This window comes from Neovison vison, chromosome 10 (assembly GCF_020171115.1).
Source record: "Neovison vison isolate M4711 chromosome 10, ASM_NN_V1, whole genome shotgun sequence".
Lineage (NCBI taxonomy): Eukaryota > Metazoa > Chordata > Mammalia > Carnivora > Mustelidae > Neogale > Neogale vison.
Window position 1 is genome coordinate 50,716,848 of NC_058100.1, and position 19,903 is coordinate 50,736,750.

At 42.4% G+C, this 19,903-nt stretch overlaps 1 long non-coding RNA gene across 3 annotated transcripts in view; it reads left to right on the top strand.

The window, feature by feature from the left end:
* Positions 1–19,903, top strand: part of LOC122918614 — a 63,947-nt gene that overhangs the window by 5,600 nt on the left and 38,444 nt on the right. Inside the window, exons 5-6 of one of the 3 annotated variants that reach the window (XR_006386644.1) lie at positions 10,788–11,963; positions 12,530–12,731. The exons of 1 other annotated variant lie outside the window; for it this stretch is intronic. This is a non-coding gene — a long non-coding RNA (uncharacterized LOC122918614). Of the gene's footprint in view, positions 1–10,787; positions 12,732–19,903 lie in introns of those variants that run through there. One more of the 3 variants, XR_006386642.1, reaches the window with a different exon arrangement.

Here is a 19,903-nt window from a genome sequence, read left to right on the forward strand (position 1 = left end):
TCTTCTTCTTCTTTTTTAAGATTTTATTTATTTATTTTTGAGAAAGAGAGAAAGAACATAAGTAGGGGAGCAGCAGGCAGAGGGAGAAGCAGGCCCTCCTGGCCTGCAGGGGCCTTCCCTGAAGAAGCAGTGACCCTGATGCAGGGCTCAATCCCAGGACCCTGAGATCGTGACCTGAGCCAAAGACAGGTCACTAAGCCATTCAGGCCTCCTAGATTCTGCATTTCTAATAAGCTCTCAGGTGTGGCCAATACGGCTGGTTCCATGAACCACGCTTTCAGTAGTAAGGATTCAAACTAGAGCTTGATCATGGAGTCAGTAGCTAAAGTGAGGAGGTCATAGAACTGAGAGATGAGGTCACTGCACGAGAAAAAGAGGATAAAAAACTGCATATGCAAAATAACCTTTTCTATATAAAATATGTATGCAAAGATGAATATTTAAAATATAGTGTCTTTCTCAGTGAGGTCACATTTTAGTTAATTCAAATTCTCTTTAGAATATTGCAAAAATTATTTTTAAGAAGTTAATTTACAAACTATCATATGTCTTTACTTAAAACCCTGAGTTCAAAATGTGCACAAAATTTCTGAAATTAAAAAAATAAGTATAGGGCACCGGGGTGGCTCAGTGGGTTAAGCCTCTGCCTTTAGCTCAGGTCATGATCTCAGGGTCCTGGGTTAGAGTCCCCCATCAGGCTCTCTGCTCAGCAGGGAGCCTGCTTCCTCCTCTCTCTCTCTCTACCTGCCTCTCTGCCTACTTGTGATCTCTCTCTGTCAAATAAATAAATAAAATCTTAAAAAAAAAATAAGTATAGACATACGAGAATTGGCCAGGGTTTTCTTAGGAAAGTCTTCATAGAGGGGATGATTTTAAACCAAATCTTGATATGTAAGTAGGTGAAACATAAGTTTGGGCTTTTAGCAACTTCTCTCTTATTTTCCTGTTCTAATGTGAGAATGGGGAGGGAATGTGGGGCACGAGTAATATACTAGTTATTTATTGCTGTGTAACAAATTATTCCACAACTCATCTCCTTAAAACGCGTAACATTTTTATATTACAGTTTCTGTGATTTAGAAATCTGGGACCTGCATAGCTGGGTGGCTCTGGCTCAGGATATCTCATGAAGTCCTCTTGAAGACATTGGCTGGAACTGTAGCCATCGGAAGGCTTGACTGGGGCTGGCTGGGGCATCCAAGATAGTTGGCAGGAGGCCTCAGTACCCTGTTGTGTAGAACTCTCCATATGCCTATTTGATTTTCTTTATGATGTGGCAACTGGCTTCACTGAGTGAGTGATACGAGACAGAGACAGAGAGAGAGAAAGAGGAGAGGGAGAGAGAGAAGGAGGAGAGAGAGAGCCTTTTATGACATATACGACACTTCAGCTTTCTTCTATTCATTCATAGACACATGTCACTAAGTACAGTCCATACTGCAGGGGAGGAAATTTAGAGTCTACCGTCTGAAAGGAGACTGTGGATATATATCTTTTTAATTTTTATTTATTTTTTAAGCAGGGTTAAAATCATGCTTTATTCCTCTCAGCTGAGGAACTTGGGCAACTTCATTTATTTATTTATTTATTTGATAAATAATGTATTATTTGCTTCAGGCCTACAGGTCTGTGAACCATTAGGCTTACACATTTCACAGCACTCACCATAGCACATACCCTCCCCAGTGTCCATAACCCAGCCACCCTATCCCTATCCCCCTATTCCGCCCCCCAGCAGCCATCAGTTTGTTTCATGGGATTAAGTGTCTCTTGTGGTTTGTCTTCCTCCCAATCCCATCTTGTTTCATTTTTTCCCCTACCCTCCATGACCCCCCCCACCCTGCCTCTCAAATTCCTCGTATCAGAGAAATCACATGATAATTGTCTTTCTCTGATTGACTTATTTCGCTGAGCATAATACCCTCTAGTTCCATCCACGTGATTGCAAATAGGCAAGATTTCATTTCTCTTGATGGCTGCATAGTTTTACATTGTATATATATATATATCACATCTTCTTTATGTAGATATATTTTTAAACCACCACAGGTAGAATGGGGTGTGATAGTTCAAGGACATTCTAATTTTCATAGGAACTGAAGTGTATAAGATTATAGAATACTGTGGCCTGCTTTGCTAGTCATCTGGCATGCCTGATGTTTAGCAGAGTACAGGGTGGAAAAGATGAAGCATAGGGGGATGTGGTGAGCAAAACATCTAGAACATAATGTCAGCCACAACGTAACCTTAAGTTTTCTAGTAACCACACTGAAAGATGTAAAATAAACAAACAAACAAAAAAAAAAAGATGTAAAATAAACAGGTATAATTAATTTTAATAATATATCATTAGCCCAATATATACAAAATATTCTCATTTCACGTATACTCAATGTGAAAGTTATTAATGAGATATTTTATGTTCTTTTTTCTCTATACTAACCGTCTGGAATCTGATGTGCATTTTAAACTTATAACACTTTAAATTTATAGCACCTTGGATTAACACTGTTCCAACTGGTCAGTAGCAACATGTGGCTAGTGGTCACCATATCAGGCCACTGAGAAAGAACCTTAGGCACAACCCAATATGCAAATAGTGGGCCCAATAAAAGGGCTTAAGCTGAACAGTGATATGATCAGACTTCTATCTATTTCAAAATCACTCTGACTGCCTGCGCTTAGGACCTGGAGGAATGAGCAGGCATGACTGGCCTAAGAGACTATTGGAATATTTTTTTTTAATTTTTTATTTTTTAATTAACATATAATGTATTATTAGCCCCAGGGGGTACAGATCTGTGAATCGCCAGGTTTACACATTTCACATCACTTACCATAGCATGTACCTTCCCCAGTGTCCATCACCCAACCACTATCTCCCTCCCCTCCTCCCCCCGGCAACCCTCAGTTTGTTTTGTAACATTAAGAGTCTCTTACAGTTTGTCTCCCTTCCAATCCCATTTTGTTTCATTTATTTCTTTCCTACCCCCAAACTCCCCACGTTGCCTCTCAACTTCCTCATATCAGGGAGATCATATGATAATTGTCTTTCTCTGATTGACTTATTTTGCTAAGCATAGTGCCCTCTAGTTCCATGAGACTATTGGAATATTCTGTGTGAGAGTTTGAACAAAGCTGGTTACAGTGATGTTGGAGAAGAGAAGATGTAAATAAGATAGATAGCAAGGAGGTGGTTTGTACTTGGTTCACTGATCACTTGGATGTGGGGAAGTAGGTGGTCAGAAGAAAGAGAAGCTTAGAGTGCTTCTAAGGATTGGGTGAGTGACAGGATATAAAAAGGAAATACAGGACACAACATATTTTGCTCTGGGAAGATGGCAGGAGATGACATGTGTAGATTTGGAAAAGTTTTGTTTGAGGTAATTGTGCAGGAGAGAGATAGAGATGCCTCACAGTCAACTCAATGGGTAAATATGGAGCTTAGCAGAGAAAAACCCGCCTTCGAGCAGAATCATTACCGAGCTTCTTCCTTCTATGTAACATCACTAGGAAACTGCAGAGCACTTTGGAGAGTTCCAGTCTCTCCTTGCTTATTGTGGAGACAGAATTAGCTGAGGAGAAAGGAGCAGAACCACATCGGGTATAGTCCTCTGAGCAGTGGGCACCTGTCTGGGAGACCTGTTTTCCTAGCCCCATGACCTAGTTTCTTGGGAGCTGGAGAGACGCTATGGGAACAACACGGAGTGGTCATCTTAGAGGAAGACAGGATCCCCTCTGCCTGAATACTGTGTTGTGTTCTGAGGAGGAATAGAGGAAGAGAATGTCTGGAAGTTAAGAATTTCTGTCCTGGAATGTGGTTATCTCCACCTCTGACTGATAGAACCTATCCTGTGAGTAAAGCGTGTCCAACCGTTTCTTCTTTGTTACTAGAAATGATGCCTTAGTGCAGGGGTTGCAAACTGGAAGGCCTGCAGGGACCAAACAACAGGTCCTCTAGGGGAGCAAAGTGAATGCAGAGAGCACACAATGGGCTCAGCCAAAGGGACCAGCTGCCACTCAGCTCCAAGAGATATTTGTGAAGTGGCAACAAGAGTCTAATTGTGAGTGTGAAATTTTTTGTGACGTTTTCTGACTTTTAAATATTGGATAAATTTTATTTAAACACTGCAAACCAAACAAAATATGTCTGTGGACTCCCAGCCCACAGGCCACCAGTTTTTGGCATTGGTCTAAATGCTTTATTTATATCATAATATATCATGCTTTCTTGTATTTTTCTACTTATGTTTCCTACTGCAACCTCCATTTTTTGTATGGATTGTTTCTGTTTGCTTGCTTCTTTGTTTTTGTTCCCTTTCTACGATGGGTCAGACCCTATTTGTTGATTAATTTCACATTTGGAAGGTGGACAGAGCTACGGAGGCACTGAGACCCTTCGTTCTTCCGAGACCTAACATGGCAGACATGGCAGACCATATGGAAAATGACATATTCCCCTGGCAGGTTCAGGCCTCAGAACTGGGATGAGACAAGGGAGAGAGGCCGACTAAAGATGCAGTTGGCCATATTTTGCTGATGACTCTTCTAATAAACTGGAAGATAATTTAAAGCAGATCTGTATTTAATAATAAAATGAAACATCAGAGTCATTTGTGAGAGTATTAGGTATTATGATGAAAAAAAGTTACTTTTTCCAGTGCTCAAAACTAAACATTACTTTTTAAAAATTGAAGGAGGAGGTAAAATAGAAAATATAAGAAGAGGGGCACCTGGGTGGCTCAGTGGGTTGGGCATCTGCCTTCGGCTCAGGTCATGGTCTCAGTGTCCTGGGATCGAGCCCTGCATCGGGCTCACTGCTCAGCGGGGAGCCAGCTTCCCCCTCTCTCTCTGCCTGCCTCTCTGCCTGCTTGTGATCTCTCTCTCTATCAAATAAATACATAAGATCTTTTTTAAAAAGAGAGAAAATATAAGAAGAAAACTAGTGAGGGAAAATGGGAGACAAATATATGGGATAAATGGATTTATTACGCATTACCCATGGATTTTGTGGTGCTGTGTGCCTTAAGTTTGTAGAAGAGAAGTGATGCTCTCATCACGCTCCCTTATTCTTCCTCCCTCTTTCCTACATATGGACAGAGTTGCTGTAGATTGGTCAGATTCTAGGACACTGGACCTTATTTGCCTGTAGGTCCATTAAAAGATCATGGACTGTTCATTGAAAGATGGTGCACATTGTGTACATAAAGACTTAGACACAAGTATTCATAGAAGCTTTATTCTTAATAACCAAAACCTGGAAACAGCTTGAATGTTCATCAGTAGGTGAATAGATAACTGAACAGTAGTGTATCCATACAAAGGAATAGGACTCAGCATTAAGAAGGAACAAAAAGTATGATATACACAAGAACATGAATGACAGGGTGCCTGGGTGGCTCAGTTGGGTCATGATCTCAGGGTCCTGGGATTGGGTACTGCATTGGGCTCTCTGCTCAACAGGGAGCCTGCTTCCCTTCCTCTCTCTCTGCCTGCCTCTCTGCCTACTTGTGATCTCTCTCTGTCAAATAAATAAGTAAAATCTTTAAAAAAAAAAAAAAAAGAACATGAATGACACACAAAACATTGTATTGAACAAAAGTCAGAGCCCAAAGAATTCATACTATATGATTCAATTTATATGAAACCCTACAAGAGGCAAATCTAATCTATGGTGACAGAAAATATATCCATGATTGCTTAGAGCTTAGGGTGGTAGGCATGGAATACGAAAAAAGCATGAAGGAATCTGGGGGGAACGGTGGGTGACAGAAGGGATTTCTATCTTGATTGTGGTGGAGGTTACATGTGCAGTTATAGTTTCAAAACTCACCAAACTTACACTTAAAACAAGTATATATTATTTTATGTAAATTATACCTTAATACAGTTGATTTAAACAAAAGGGTTATGTACAAAGGGTATCATTCTCTCTGATGCTTTCCTGTACCTTTTCACCTGTGCGGCAGAAACAGTTACTAGACCTAGTTCTCCTTTCTGCTTCCCTGTGGCATAACTGGGGAGAAAGGCAGGGCCTTCCTGCTTGGGACATGGCCAGCCAACCTTTGGGTCCCACCTTGAATCATCAAGCATTTCTATCTCCACTTTTGGCAGATGAGGTGTGCTGAAATCCTGAAGTTGGATTTGGGCTTATGGGGAGGAAAAGTGTTCCTGCTCTGAGCTTTCAGCCTTATGCAGGCACTCTAGCCCAGCTTACAAGTAGTCCGCATCAGTAGGTGGACGGATAAATGGTGTAGGAGCCCAGCTTTGACTGAGAATAGGACACTTACTTTGCTTGTCTTTACCATTGTTCTGTAGGTGGGTAGCTCCCTCAGTGGCATTTGGGAGGGGGTAACTAAGGTGTAGAACATGACATGATTTGGGTATTTCTAGGACCCTTGGGTAAATGCCATCTAAACATCGTAATTATTTCTAAGATAAGTTTTCCATAGATATACCATTTTCATTCAGACTCCAGGACCTTTGCACTTGTTATTTCTTCAACCCAGAAGCCATTCTCCAGTCTTGATTCCTGGCTGGCTGGCCAAATGCTTACTTTTCAAAGTTCAGGTTGAGTCATTGACCCTAATCCTTTCCACTGATCAGTCTCAAAGCAGATCTGTGTATATCTTGTTACTTGATACAAAAAAAGGGAAAGGGGCTTGGAAGTCATACAAGTCTGTGTTCGCATTTCACCTGTCATTCACTATGTGACTTTGAGCAAGCTATTTATCCTCTCTGAGCCCCTGTATATATAAATATATATATTTAATCAATGAGGTCAATATATATAACAGTGTGTGTGTGTGTGTACAGTGTGTGTGTGTGTGTGTAGTCAGTGAGGCTTAAGTGATTGATATTTATATTTAAGTACTTTTTAAATTTATGTTAATTCCTACTTTTTAGGGTTCTTGAGTATATTATATGAGATAATTAAAATATATCATTTACAAAATGAAGATGCAGAATATATTCTAGCTATGATGGTTATTAGATTCTGGTGGCAGTAACAGTCACCAGCCTGTTCTTGCATCTAAGTGTGGACTTGTAACATGGAAACCATGGAACATAACTGCAGTGTGTCACTCCTGGGGTAAGAATTTTAGAAAAAGGGGTGCCTTTCCACCATCTCTGACACCAGCAACACCTGCATTGGAAGAAACAAGCTTATTTTGTGTTAGGTCCCTGATCCCAGAGTTTATTTATTATATCAGCTCATGTTAATTACTCTGGTGAATTTAGAAATTGGCACTTTGAGGTGAGGGGTTAAGGCAAGAGAAACCTAAAATATGTTGCATTGCCTGTAGTTGGGTGGTGGGTGGCTCCGACACTGATATGGAAGGCTGGGAAGGTAGAGACCCATGGAAGTGATGGCAAAACATTTGGTGAATCTGTCGCTGGTGATAATTTAAAAGTAGGTCAAGTGCCGGAGAAGCTTTTTGTTCCCAGAGGCTGGTTGTTGCTTATTGTGTTCAGCAAAGTATAACAAGACAGAGATATGCTCAGGCAAGATTTGGTTTGTTTGAAAATAGAAATGAAGGAGACTAGATAAGAGTCCAGAAATGTGATTCTTCATGGGAACAGAAAAGAAAACTACTTATTGACCCCAATTAGTAGAAGATAAGCCTGAAAAAGGCTTTGAGCAACAGAGGTCCACTTAAAAAATCTGCTTAGTAAATGCCATGTTGGTTTCCATAGAGATTATAAAATAACTCGGGATTGTTCTCTACCCTCAAAGAGTTTGTAATTTACTAAAGGAAGAAGAAGGAGAAGTAGTAGTAGTAGTAGAAGTAGTAGTAGTAGAAGATATGCACAAATAACTGTGGTGAAGACAGTTAATGATTGAAACATGTTCCTTTAAATAATGGAAGAATTCCAACCTTCTAGGAATAGCCCGGGATGGGATTATTGAGGGGAAGGGGGAGCAGGGACCTTGGTTCTCCATCAAGCCCTCAAACCCATGAACGAATGAATCTCAGTTATCTTTCAAACTCATTTTCATCTTTTTGAAATTTGAGGGTTCATATTTGGTCTGTGGGGTACTAGCATAGAGGGGGTCCCTTCAGCCAGCCCATGACTTCTCTACTGCCTTTCTTCCATAACTTTACAAGTCGTCTGGACTGAGACTTGAATAGATTCCCCTCTTAGAGCTTCATTTTTGTAAAGGCGTAAGAGGACTTTGCTGTCCTCCTCCTTCTTCAATTGCCCCCAGAGTACGAGATGCCCTAGACCTTAAAGCACAGTGTTTGCAGAGATTGCTTGTTTTTATTGTCTCTTGTTTTTTTTAAAAAAATAGTCATTCTCTGGGCAAAGAATAAGAACTTTCAGCTTCTTATTGTTTCCCGGCATGAGCCTAGTACCTTTTCATCTTGTTTTTATTGTCTTTGGTGGTGCAGAGCATTTATCTAAATATAGAATGGTACAACACTGTGGACAGGACTGGAATAAGATAAAATTTTCTTTCCGATCAATTCCCTTGCATCTTCTAGTGAACACTCAGTACTGTTCTTTTCTCAGAGTAGTGAGAGTGGGCAGCAGAAAGAAATATTGAACTGTGGCACTTTCCAAAGCAGAAGTCAATCACTGAAAGACCTTCCAAGATAGCAAGTCCAAGGTAGTCGATGCTTGGGATGCTGGCTCTCCTGTGACCTTGGGCAGACCACACAGTGATTGTCAGAAGCATATATCTGCCCCCTGGAGGCAGGGTGATGTCCTGGAAGGGGCCCAGGCACCAGCAGACCCAGATTGGGTCTCCTGCCCCCCACTTATTTTAGGGTGACCTTGGATAAGCTACTCAACCTCATCTGGAAAATGTGTGATACTAATAAAACCCGTCTCTATGGTTCTTACGGGGGTTAAAGGAAATGAATATATGTAAATTATTCAGTACATTTTCAAGAAATGGTAGCTATTATTTCTTGTAGGCTGATATTTTATAGTATTAATGTTTTAAATATGATCACATCTTTAATTTTGTTTCTGGGAGAAATAATCTATTGAAATTTATTTATGCTATTAATGAAAAGCAGCTCTTACCTTTCTTGTGAATCAGATACAAGTCCCTTATTACCTTCATTCATTCTGGTAGAGGGTTTCATTACCAGAGGCAGTGCTGTGTAGCAGTTAGAGCAGGGACTCTGGCACTAGTCCTTGGGGTTTGAATCCTAGTGTGATCTTGAGCAAGTTGCTTAACTTCTCTGGGACATAGCCTTTATCTGCAATTGTGTTATCACACAATACCAATCTTTATATTTTTGGTGCAGAAATATTGAGTCTAGGGAACTCCTTCAGCCCCTGATGGGGGTTTGGCTATAATGTTACATGTACCCTGTTATTTTCATTAAATCTGAATTCTGAATTCCAAAGCTCATCAGGCTCCAAGGGTTTTGGATAAGGGATCTGTGATATACCCTCCTAAGTTTATTTTGAGTTACCTTAACTTCATGTAAGCCTCTTGGAACCTTTTTAGCTATGATGTCATTCTTGGAACAGCCCTTTGAGAGAGTAATTATTATCCCATATTATGGATGAGGATACTAAGATGCAGAGAAGTTTAGCCATGTAGCTCATATGTGGTAGAGCTGGAATCCAATTAAAGCATTTCTGACTACAAATCCCATGCATTCTGTTGAAACAGATTAATTCCCAGGGCCCTGTACATGCCCCAGCAAAACCAACCCTAGAGTTAAGATTCTACTGAGAGAATTAGGGTCCAAGGTTAAGGAAACACTGTAATCTGGGACTGCCCTCTCCCAGCATCTCCACAGGCAGACTCGCTCTGTGGGCTTTTCACCCTGATTCTATAGCCACGCAGAGTGGGGAAGAGTGGAGGGCAGCCAGCCACATGGCACGATGAGAGCCAGTCCTGCCTGTCCAGCCGCACTCCTGTGTCTGTTCGGGTCTCTCCAAAAGCCAACAATAACAAAAGGATTTTAGTGTAAGTAGCGATCTGTGAAACACAGGAAACACCATCCACCATTTGGTAGTGGAGAAGTAAACCAGAGAAGGGAAGGCAGCCAGTAATAGGTACGTGAGTATGTGATTTCCCACAGTGAGTGGCTGAGACTCCGCAGGGAAATGTGAGGTCACAGTATAAAACACATGCCTCAGAATGATCCCACCCCAGGGATGAGGGAGCTGAGGTATTTATACTCCATCTCTGGAGAATCGTTGATTGAGGGTTACTCCCAGGGATGTCCTTGGCTGGCAGCCAGAAGCGGCATGGCCTCCCTCATTCTAAACCATAGGAGTGAAGCACTGACAGGGTCTGTGACATGCCCTTCAGGACAGTTCTGTGCAGTAGCAGAAACAGCCTCATTTGTGAAAAGCCCAAGATGGATGGATGGTGTCCCACTCACTGCGTTTGATATCTACAGACAGACCTGCCTACCCTCAAAAAGTCCCCGCTGTGCTTCCTGCCATGGTGCCTGAGATGTGAGCTGTAAGTCCCCAGTTCCCCAGAGGCCATCAGTAAAATGTCAGTACACTACCCAGAGGAATTAACAAATGAGCTCTGACATTCCTTTCCTCTCCTAGCTGAGAGACTTGCCTCTAGGGACTGGGACTCAGAACAAAGATGTTTTAATGGAAGGGAAAAAAGTTCTGGATAAGGGTGAAAGGAAAGGATGAACCATGAGAAATGAGTCACCACCAGTGAAGAGCCTAGGTAATCTGTGGTGCTAGCTACCGTGTGGCAGATGGACACAAAGTGGGGTGACACCAAGGGTGACCCAGAAGGCTCTCTTGGAGAGGGAAGGGGTCCAAAGGGACATTTTCTTGTTTCCCAGTTTTATGCAGATCAGGGCCTGCGAAGGAAGACTCCCTTCACTGCTGCTGAGACTGTGAGCTCCGGGAAGACCGTGACCATGTCTCCTTGCCTGTGTCCTCAGAGCTCAGCACAGGGACCCGACTGAGTAGAACTGCCATGAATCCAGTCCTCTGCTCTCTTTTTTTTTTTGCCTGCTGCTTCCTTTCTCACTTTTTTTTTTTATTAGCGACCCTGCATTCATACCAATGAACTTTCTGTATCACCACTTCTCCTTCTTTAAAAAAAGAAACACCACCATCACCAACATACTTATTGGCAGTGGACTTTGGACTCTCAGTTGACTCAGTAATAAAAGTAGAGAATGCCCCCTGACTTCCTGAGCTTGGAGTATAGACTCAGGGAGGTGGTTATGAACTGAATTGTGAACCCCCTCCCATCCAAAATTCATATGCTGAAGATCTAACCCCCAACATGACTGTATTCAAAGTCAGGGCCTAGAAGGAGATAATTAAGTTAAAACAAGGTTGTATGGTGAGGCCTTAACCCACTAGGACTGGTGTCTTTACAAAAAGAGAGACAACAGAGGTCTCTTTCTGTGCACAGAGGAAAAGCCTTGTGAGGACACAGCAAGCCAGGAAGAGAAGCCTCACAGGAAACCAGATTTTCTGGCATCTTAGTCTTGGACTTCTGGCTGCCAAAACTGTCAAAAAATTGGTTTCTGTTGCTTAAGCCACCCAGGCTGTGGCTTTTGTTATGGAAACCATAGCAGACTAATACAGAGGCAACTCACAGGAAGGGCTTTCCTGCAGAACCTGACACAAGGACGAGCGTCAGTCCGTGCAGCTCTTGGCAGTATTATGGCCTCCAGTGAGAATACCTGCCTTCCTAGAAGAGAAAGAAAATCTGGAAATCCTGCAACCAAACAGTCTGAAAATCCACTTGAAGCTTCTGAGGAGAAATTGAGGACGTCAGAAAGAAGGCACTGAAATTTTCCAATCCTGTTTCTGTGTGGAAGGCATAATAACTTGTGTCAAACAGTATGACTGCATCTTTCCTCTGAGGAGCTTAATGTGCTTATGGCAACTACTTATCCACCAGGCAAATGTCCGCATCCTGAGGATGAGCTAAGGGAATGTCTGGGATGGCCTGGTGCCGGAGACGGGGACCAGGCACCGAGGGGCGCTAATAAAATAAGGTAATTGTGTCTGCTCCGCCCTCTCTGTAGTTTAGGCTGGGCCGTCAGGAAGCAGGCCAGGCTGGCCGGGGTTAGGAATTTTGGAGTTAAGTTTACAATCCAAGACAGATTTTACTTCAAGTAGGTCTTAACTAATAATGGCCTTTTCAAAATACAGCTCACTGACTCGCGGGCACATCAGGGAGGGAGACCTCCCCAAACTCCATTCTTTCACTGAAACTCTGATTCTGTCTTCTGAATGTTGTTTGCATTCCTTGGGGATACCCCTGTCAGGCCCCTCCAGGCGGGCTTCTGGGCCTCAGACCTCCTAGGAGCAGATGGGGGCGGGGGAAGAGGCCTCCCAAGCAATCGCAGTTCTTTTTGTTTTCATTTTCAATCCACATTAACGCCCTGGAGATGGTACTGAAATCTGCTGGGGAAAGCAGAACCATCTGGGATCATTGGTCAGAGCTGTAAATGGTGTAGAAAGAGGGGGAAAATGTGGCTTCTGATAAATGGGAAGGAGGTAACATTGGCTTAATTGAAAGCAGTTGAAATGATTCTTCTGTCTGTTTTTCCCCCTCAAGTTTCTCTTCAAATCAGTGTTGTCCAACTGTCCTCAGAGACTATATAAGGCGCGACTGAAACTTCTATTGTCCTTTACTGGTACTGCCTCTCCGTCAACCCTGGCTTCACAGGGAATGATGTTGTTGCCTAGACGATTTCTTGCCATTTATTCCTTCATCACAGATGAATGAAGTGCTAAAATGTGGATCATTAAACTCACTGCTTTTTGTATCTCCCAGACACTAAGTATTTGTTCTTTGATTCAATGTTGATTCAATGTCTTCATCAAGTCCAAACATTTACTCAACACTCGCCAGGTTCCAGACCCTTTTAAAGGCAGTGGTTATGCTAAGGCAAATGAGACACAGATCCTGCCTTCAAAGATCTCCCGTTTAGTGGGAGAGAGAGAATTCATTCCTAACACATGACCACAGAGGAGGACAGAACACGGAGCAAGTCTTTGAAGAGAGTACCAAAGGATATGGAGTGACCTTCTAGGAGGGAAGAAAAAGAGAGGAGCATTAGTGGGAGGGAAGATGTAATGATGATAAAGAAGTCGGCAAGTTGTTTTTGAGAGAATCAATCTTCTTTATGGATGGATGAAGGCAGCTGGTGACGTTGGTGTAGACTGCAGGCAAGTTTAGTTTGGGCACTAGGAAGGTAGCCTCCATAGGTGAAAGCCTGAATGGAAGAAACTTTCTCATCGTGAACAGTACTATGCAATCATTTAGCCAAGAAAGGGAGCATGGAAGGAAGGAAGAAAGGAAAGGAAGGAAGAGAGGAAGGGAGGATAGAGAGAAGGGAAGGAAGGAAGAGAGGAAGGAAGGGAGCGAGGGAAGAGGGGAGGAGGGAAGAAAGAAAATCAGCAGCTTGAGAAAATATCCTACATGAATGGCTACCTCCATTCCATAAGTCCAACCCCTCTTGCCAGAAGGAGTTCAGAGATTGGTCTACCAGAGTTTCTTTTTAATATTTATAAGATACAACTAATCAACACCAAATTCATTGTTTCCCTTGCTTTTCAGAAGATTGGGGAATGGATTGACCTTGACTTAAACCCATGAGAAGTGCACTGACTTAAGAAAAGCGATGACGATATGATGTCTTATTATATAGGGTGATATTAAGATGGATAAAATTAAATACATACTACGATATGGTTTGAACATTTTAGTAAATTAGCATGCAGCTTTGAATTTGTTATGCTGGTGGTCGAAATCTGTTATGGACACGGAATGCTGTTCAGTTTGTGTCATTCCAAAAGTAAGTTTCCAGAAAGGTGTCCTAGCATATGCCTACACAAATGTACTGCTCACAAGGAACAGGGAGCTGAAAGGCAAGAGAGAGACCTACTAGCTAGTTAAAGCTCAGTTTCAGGATTGCTATAAGATTTTCGTATGAATTGGGGTCAGTAGTAGATCTTATATAAAGGCCATTTGGGGAGGAAGGGCCAACAGGAGCAGGAAGTCTTCCAGAAACCACTCATACCCCTTCAGAAATGCATGCCTTCGGTTTTCTCCTTTCATCCCATTAACTCATTGGGCTTCACTGACGGGATCTGGCTTTATTATAACGCGTGGCTATTTTGTACCTGGGCACCCCAGGTAACAGTAGTAAAGATGTTCACTCAGACTTGCTCAATCCAGAGATCAGGTGACTGAAATCTTGTTTGTACATCCCAAGTACCCGGAGTAGATGCCCAGTATGTTCAGTGTCTAAATCAATGGGCTTCCTTGTTCCACCAATTATACTAGTGGAAAACCCACTTCTTCAAAAAAATATTTATGAATTACCTACTCCTTGGCAGGTATTGTATCTAGGTATACAATACAAGGAATATAAGAGTGAGCAAGAGGAAAAAAAAAAAAAAAAGAGGGAGCAAGAGAGGCTTGGCTCTATCTTCCTGGGGCTTGTTGCTCATAAAGAGATGCAATGATGAAATCAGAAATTATAAGAAATTATGAGAACATCATAATATGGTAAGTGGGGTGCTTTTGAGGTCAGTACTGGGGAGACCATGTCTGCTGGGGAGGTGGATCAAGGGATGCTTCCTGGTATAAGTGACTCAGATGAAGTTAGTCAGAATTCTCACTCTAATGGGATTTATAATCTCTTTGGAGAAAGAACACTGTCACACATTCACCAGTAAAAAAGAGTAGGATATAAGATGCTCCTGGTTCAGTGTTAGAACAGGGATTAGACATGGTAGAGAGGGCAAAGTCAGAGAGCAGAACATGGAGGTCTTTTCAGGAGGGAGGGGCACCTAACTGTCCTTGAGAGACGTGTAGAACAGTGGAATAGAAGAAGAGGAGAAAAGGCAGGGGCACCTGGGTGGCTCAGTCGGTTAAGCATCTGCCTTCAGTTCAGGACGTGATTCCAGGGTCCTGGGATCCAGCCCCATATGGAGCTCCCTGCTCAGTGGAGAGTCTGCTTCTCCCTCTCCCTCTGCCCTTCCTCCTGCTTGTGCTCTCTTGCTGTCAAATAAATGAGTTAAATCTTTAAAAAAGAGAGAGAGGGGCCCCTGGGTGGCTCAGTGAGTTAAGCCTTTGCCTTTGCCTCAGGTCATGATCTCTGCCCAGCATCGGGGCTCTCTGCTCAGCAGGGAGCCTGCTTCCCCCTCTCTCTCTGCCTGCCTCTTTGCCTACTTGTGATCTCTCTCTCTGTCAGATAAATAAATAAAATGTTTAAAAAAGAGAGAGAGAGAAGAAAAGGCAGAGATGGGAATTGTACCAGTTGGGGAAAGGAGGTCTAGATGAGTAGTGGCAGAAAATAGAGAGGCTGAATTATGCAAGACCTGGAAAGTCAGGCAGAAATGGAAGAATAGGCATAGTCATGATATAGTTATTATTTTAAATAATGGGATAAAAGCTACTACCTGTCACAGCCCAGTCTGAGCTAGACGCTGAAAAGAGAATATTTAGTAATAAAGGCTGCAATCCATCTCTCTCTTTACGAGGGGGAAGCCTATGGGAAAGAAAGAAGGAAGGTAACAATCAAACTTCATGTAAACACGCTAATGATATTTGCTAGAGTAGGGTTCTTATCTATGAAATGCTTGTGGAAGGAGGTACGTGGCCTGCCTGGGTTGCTCATTTGCAGCAAACTTGGAATCCGTGAATATACTGGGCATGGGTCCTGGGAAAAGGTGAAGTGAATTATGTAATGACCTGAATATAATGTGAAGAGACTTGGTGTGTAGGTGATGTGGCCACCTATGTGGCTCAAAGTTTTTCTGTGAATCTGGGCACAAGAGAATGTCTTGCTGTGGCGTGGAAGGCTGGGGAACTGCATTAGTCCTAGCCCACCGGCTGCTTTACCTGAGCTTTGTGATTGCTTCCTTCCCTGAGGTTCTTAGCAGAGCTGGATACTGGGTTAGATCCCTATTTTTATGAGTCTGCTTTAACGTGAGGGTCCTTTGTGTGTTCTTAGGTACATGACTTGTATTGTCTCACATCAACCCCCTATGGTAGACACTCAGAAAAATTAGTTAATTGGTCCAAAATCATACAATGAGGAAGCAGCAGGCTCCAAATTTCAACCCAGATCTGACTCCACAGCCCATACTTCCCACTGTTCTGCAATGTTCCCCTTTTTAAACTTGAACAGAACACAACTGGCCATGGAGCCCCAGGAAGGCTCAAGGGGACCAGTAGGAAGCCCATAGGCCCTTTGAAAGCCACTTTCCCAAAGTACAGTTTTAATGGGAAAAGTCTTTCTGATATAAAACCTGATTCATTTGAGATCTAAAAGGTAGTATTTGTGTCACATTTTCCATGGAAAATCCCATTTTCACCAGAGGCAAACACTTACATCCCCACTGGGACCCTGTGATTCAGGGAGGGTTTGTGTGCTATCGAGGGAATCATATCACGGCCTTTGAATGCTGAAAAAATGGCCAAAAGATTCTACCCTTGATCAGAATCAGATGATATGAATCAGAGTTTCTAGTTCCATCTTTAGCTCTAAAGTAAGCTGGAGCCTTGTGGGAAGACTCACTATTCCCTGATGGGTTGGACCAGCCATATTTCACATGGCTTCAGCATATGAGGATTTTCGTACACATTCATTCATAGCACTGAGAGTTATTTGTTTGTTTGTGTTTCACATGATCTTTTACGAAGCGTTAGGGTCACTTTCCTGTTAGGAACTTAAGGTTCCCTTTTTAAAGAAACCGGCATGTGAAGGTGAGGAAGGGTATAGGCCATATCAAGGAATGCATGGTTTCTTTTCTGGAGAAGTGGTTTAATTCTAGTTGCCTCAGGTCAAGCAATCCCATTCTCAGGGGCCAGCTGACTAGTGTAGCACCTTGGTTCCTGTTAAAAAGTGCCATAGGACATCCATAGCTGGGATGTGATGGATTGCCCCAGGCCCGGACCTCTGTCTCAGGGCTCCCAGCATTGTTAGTGGACAGATGGGACCATCTTCCCTTCCTTGGCTGTGTAGGTTTAACCATTTCTGGAGGTGACTATCATACCACCGGCTAACACAAGTGCTTAATAAATATCTAAATAACAATACCGCCAGAAAGATGTTCACCTTGATAGAAAAATCTGATAAAAGAGTACCAGAATCTTTATTTCAACAATCACAGCAGACCCATACATACTTGGTATCTATCTATAGCAGTATGTCGAGGGGCACTTTATTTTGGGTCTTTACAAGAAAAGCAAAAACTTAGTTGAGAATTACTGAAACCCACAGAGCTTAGTTGAAAGAAAGCAGTATTCTGACGTGAATTTTAAGTTTCTCTTTTTCTGGATTTCATTGATCTCTTCTTAGCTTACACTGTTAGGGTTCTACTATGTCTCCCCTGAGTTACTGCCTTCTTGCTTCTGGACCCTTCCACCTCCAGAGTCTTCAGTCTTTGTTTATGCTCTTACCCAATCTTCCCTTTATATACAACATCTCTCTACAAAGGGGAATTTGATTCTTTCTAATGTATGGCAGAATACTGGCTATTTGCTTTTTTGATTTGGCAGCGTATTTGCTGATGCTCCTGTGTTTTTCCAAACCCAGCACTAGGCGTTTTATGTCTTGGTGCTCTCCTCCTCATATTCATTCATTGGCCTTCTGTGTAATGAAGAAAAGAATAATAAACATCCTTTTGCTGGTGAAGGGAAGAGTAAACTACAGCTAAATATGGATTCCCTGCCATGTGCCATAGAACAGTCCTTGTAACACCGTAGTCGGTTGGAGTCATCAGATTCAGTAAACAGAATATCTAACTACTGGCTTAAACAAGGAGGTATCTATTTTTTGAGCATAATGAATATAGTAACAAAGTTATCAGAATTCCAGATTGACTTATCTGTTTTTTTTTTGTCTTCACACTACACCATCCAAAGGAAGACAATGAGAAAGCTCATCCCCTTAGAGTTCCCTCCTTTTTTTAAATAAGGAGGGAAACTTCTCCCAAATAATACCCCCTAGGAAATTTCCCCTTAGTATTATGGGCCAGGATAGGGTCCCATGCCTCTGCGGCCAGTAATGCAGCTGAGAGGGTTACTGGCGTCTATTCTGGAAGTGGATTTTGTGTGCACGGATGGAGGGAAAAGGCTATTGAGTAGCTGACTACTGTTACAGATGGAATATTGTGTCCTTCCCCCACCACCAAAATTCCTGTGTTGAAACCCTGTCCTTCCGTGTCATGGTATTAGGGGACGAGGTCTTTGGGAGGTAACTGGAATGAGATGGGATCATGAGGATGGAACCGTTGAGAGTCAAGAGAGAGCTTGCTTGCTTCCTTTCTCTATTTTTTCCACCATGTGAGGAGAAGTCTGCAACCCAGAAGAGGACCCGACCTCGCTGGTACCCCAGTCTCGGGCTCCCAGCCTCCAGAGCTATGAAAAATACATTTCTATGGTTTATAAACCAACCAGTCTATACTGTGCTGTTATAGCAACTGCAACAGACGAAGAGGACCACCACCACCTAATATTCATCTGAAGGGCAACAGCCCAGGGTTGTTTATTAAATCATTTCACACTTGCTGTCACATGAGCCACACATAAGTTAATATAGAGTCATAAAAGAGGAGACCTCAAAAGCTGGGAAGTCCTGAACTTTTGGCAAGACTTTATTTTTTAACAAAAACTCCCTCACCTGGTTGTGAGTTAGTATCTGCTGAAGCCCTGAGGATATCACACACACACACACGTACATACACACACACACACACACACACACTCACACATTTTATATAAACCTGGTCACAGCTATACACATTATTGGGTCATTCCTAAAATCAGAAAGGAGCTTACCAGAAAATAATCTAAGAAGTCCAGGGATTATAACAAAATCTTGGATGTAGCAAGGGCTAGATGTGGTTTAGTGTCTGAGTATTGCTGATTAAGTTACTAAAAAGATTTCAGCAACTGGAATTTTCCAGTGACGCAAAATTGTTCTTATGTGATTGACACCAGCAAATTTAACAGAAGTAATTGTAAAGAATGGGGATTATAGATGTATCTCAACCTAGTTTTTCTTCCCTAGCCTGTAATAAAAGGCATGGAGCTCCAACCACTAGGGAAAGCAAGAAGCTGGGGCCGTATACTTTAGGTAAGGACAGCCTGGTTCCCTTCTCAGGTTGATGTGTCTGCAGAGTCGTTTGGAGAAGCAGATGTGAGGGAGATAATCTTCTTACTTACAATATCCTGACATTGCAAGAAAATCGGATGTGAATCTCAGAAACTGTGTGAGGTGGTTGAATGGGTTAATCAGTATTCCATGTGTCCAACTGGCTTGTTGAGGGATTTCAGGGGACACCTTTCCTCTCCTCTGAAGGACCACGGAAATTACAAACTGGTTGGGTGAATCAGGGGTCATAGCCAGGACACTTAGAAGGGCACCTCTGTGGAGACAGTTCATGAATTTTCTCTTTGGTCTGATTGTGTTTTTAAAGATTTGGGAAAAATCCAAAAATGTTAGGCCTGCTTCCTATTAGTTTATGAAACACCTAGTGGTGTAATAATGTTTACTGAAGAAGTTGTGTGTTTTGCATACAGCAGTTTCGACACAGCAAGTAAGGAGGAGCCAGTAAGTAGCACCACGCCATCTCCAATCAGAAGAAAGAGCACGCCGGGGCACTTAGCATTTAGAGAGGATGCGTTTGATCCTTGAGCTTCGGTTAGCCACAAAGGGAAGCTTGTGCGGACAGAAAAAAAAAATAATCTACCCTATGGGGAAAAAAAGGCAAAGGGGACACTTAGAGTAGGTTAAAAATAAGAATATTAAGATAACATTTTCTCTTTGATCAGAGTACGTAGACTGTTCGGTCTTTTTATTTGGACCACAGAAGTTCTAGAAGTCCTGTAACCAGCACAGTCTCACTGGAGAACCCAGACAGGCACTTTCATGATGTTCATCCATTTGTGCACTCATTTATGTGTTCATTG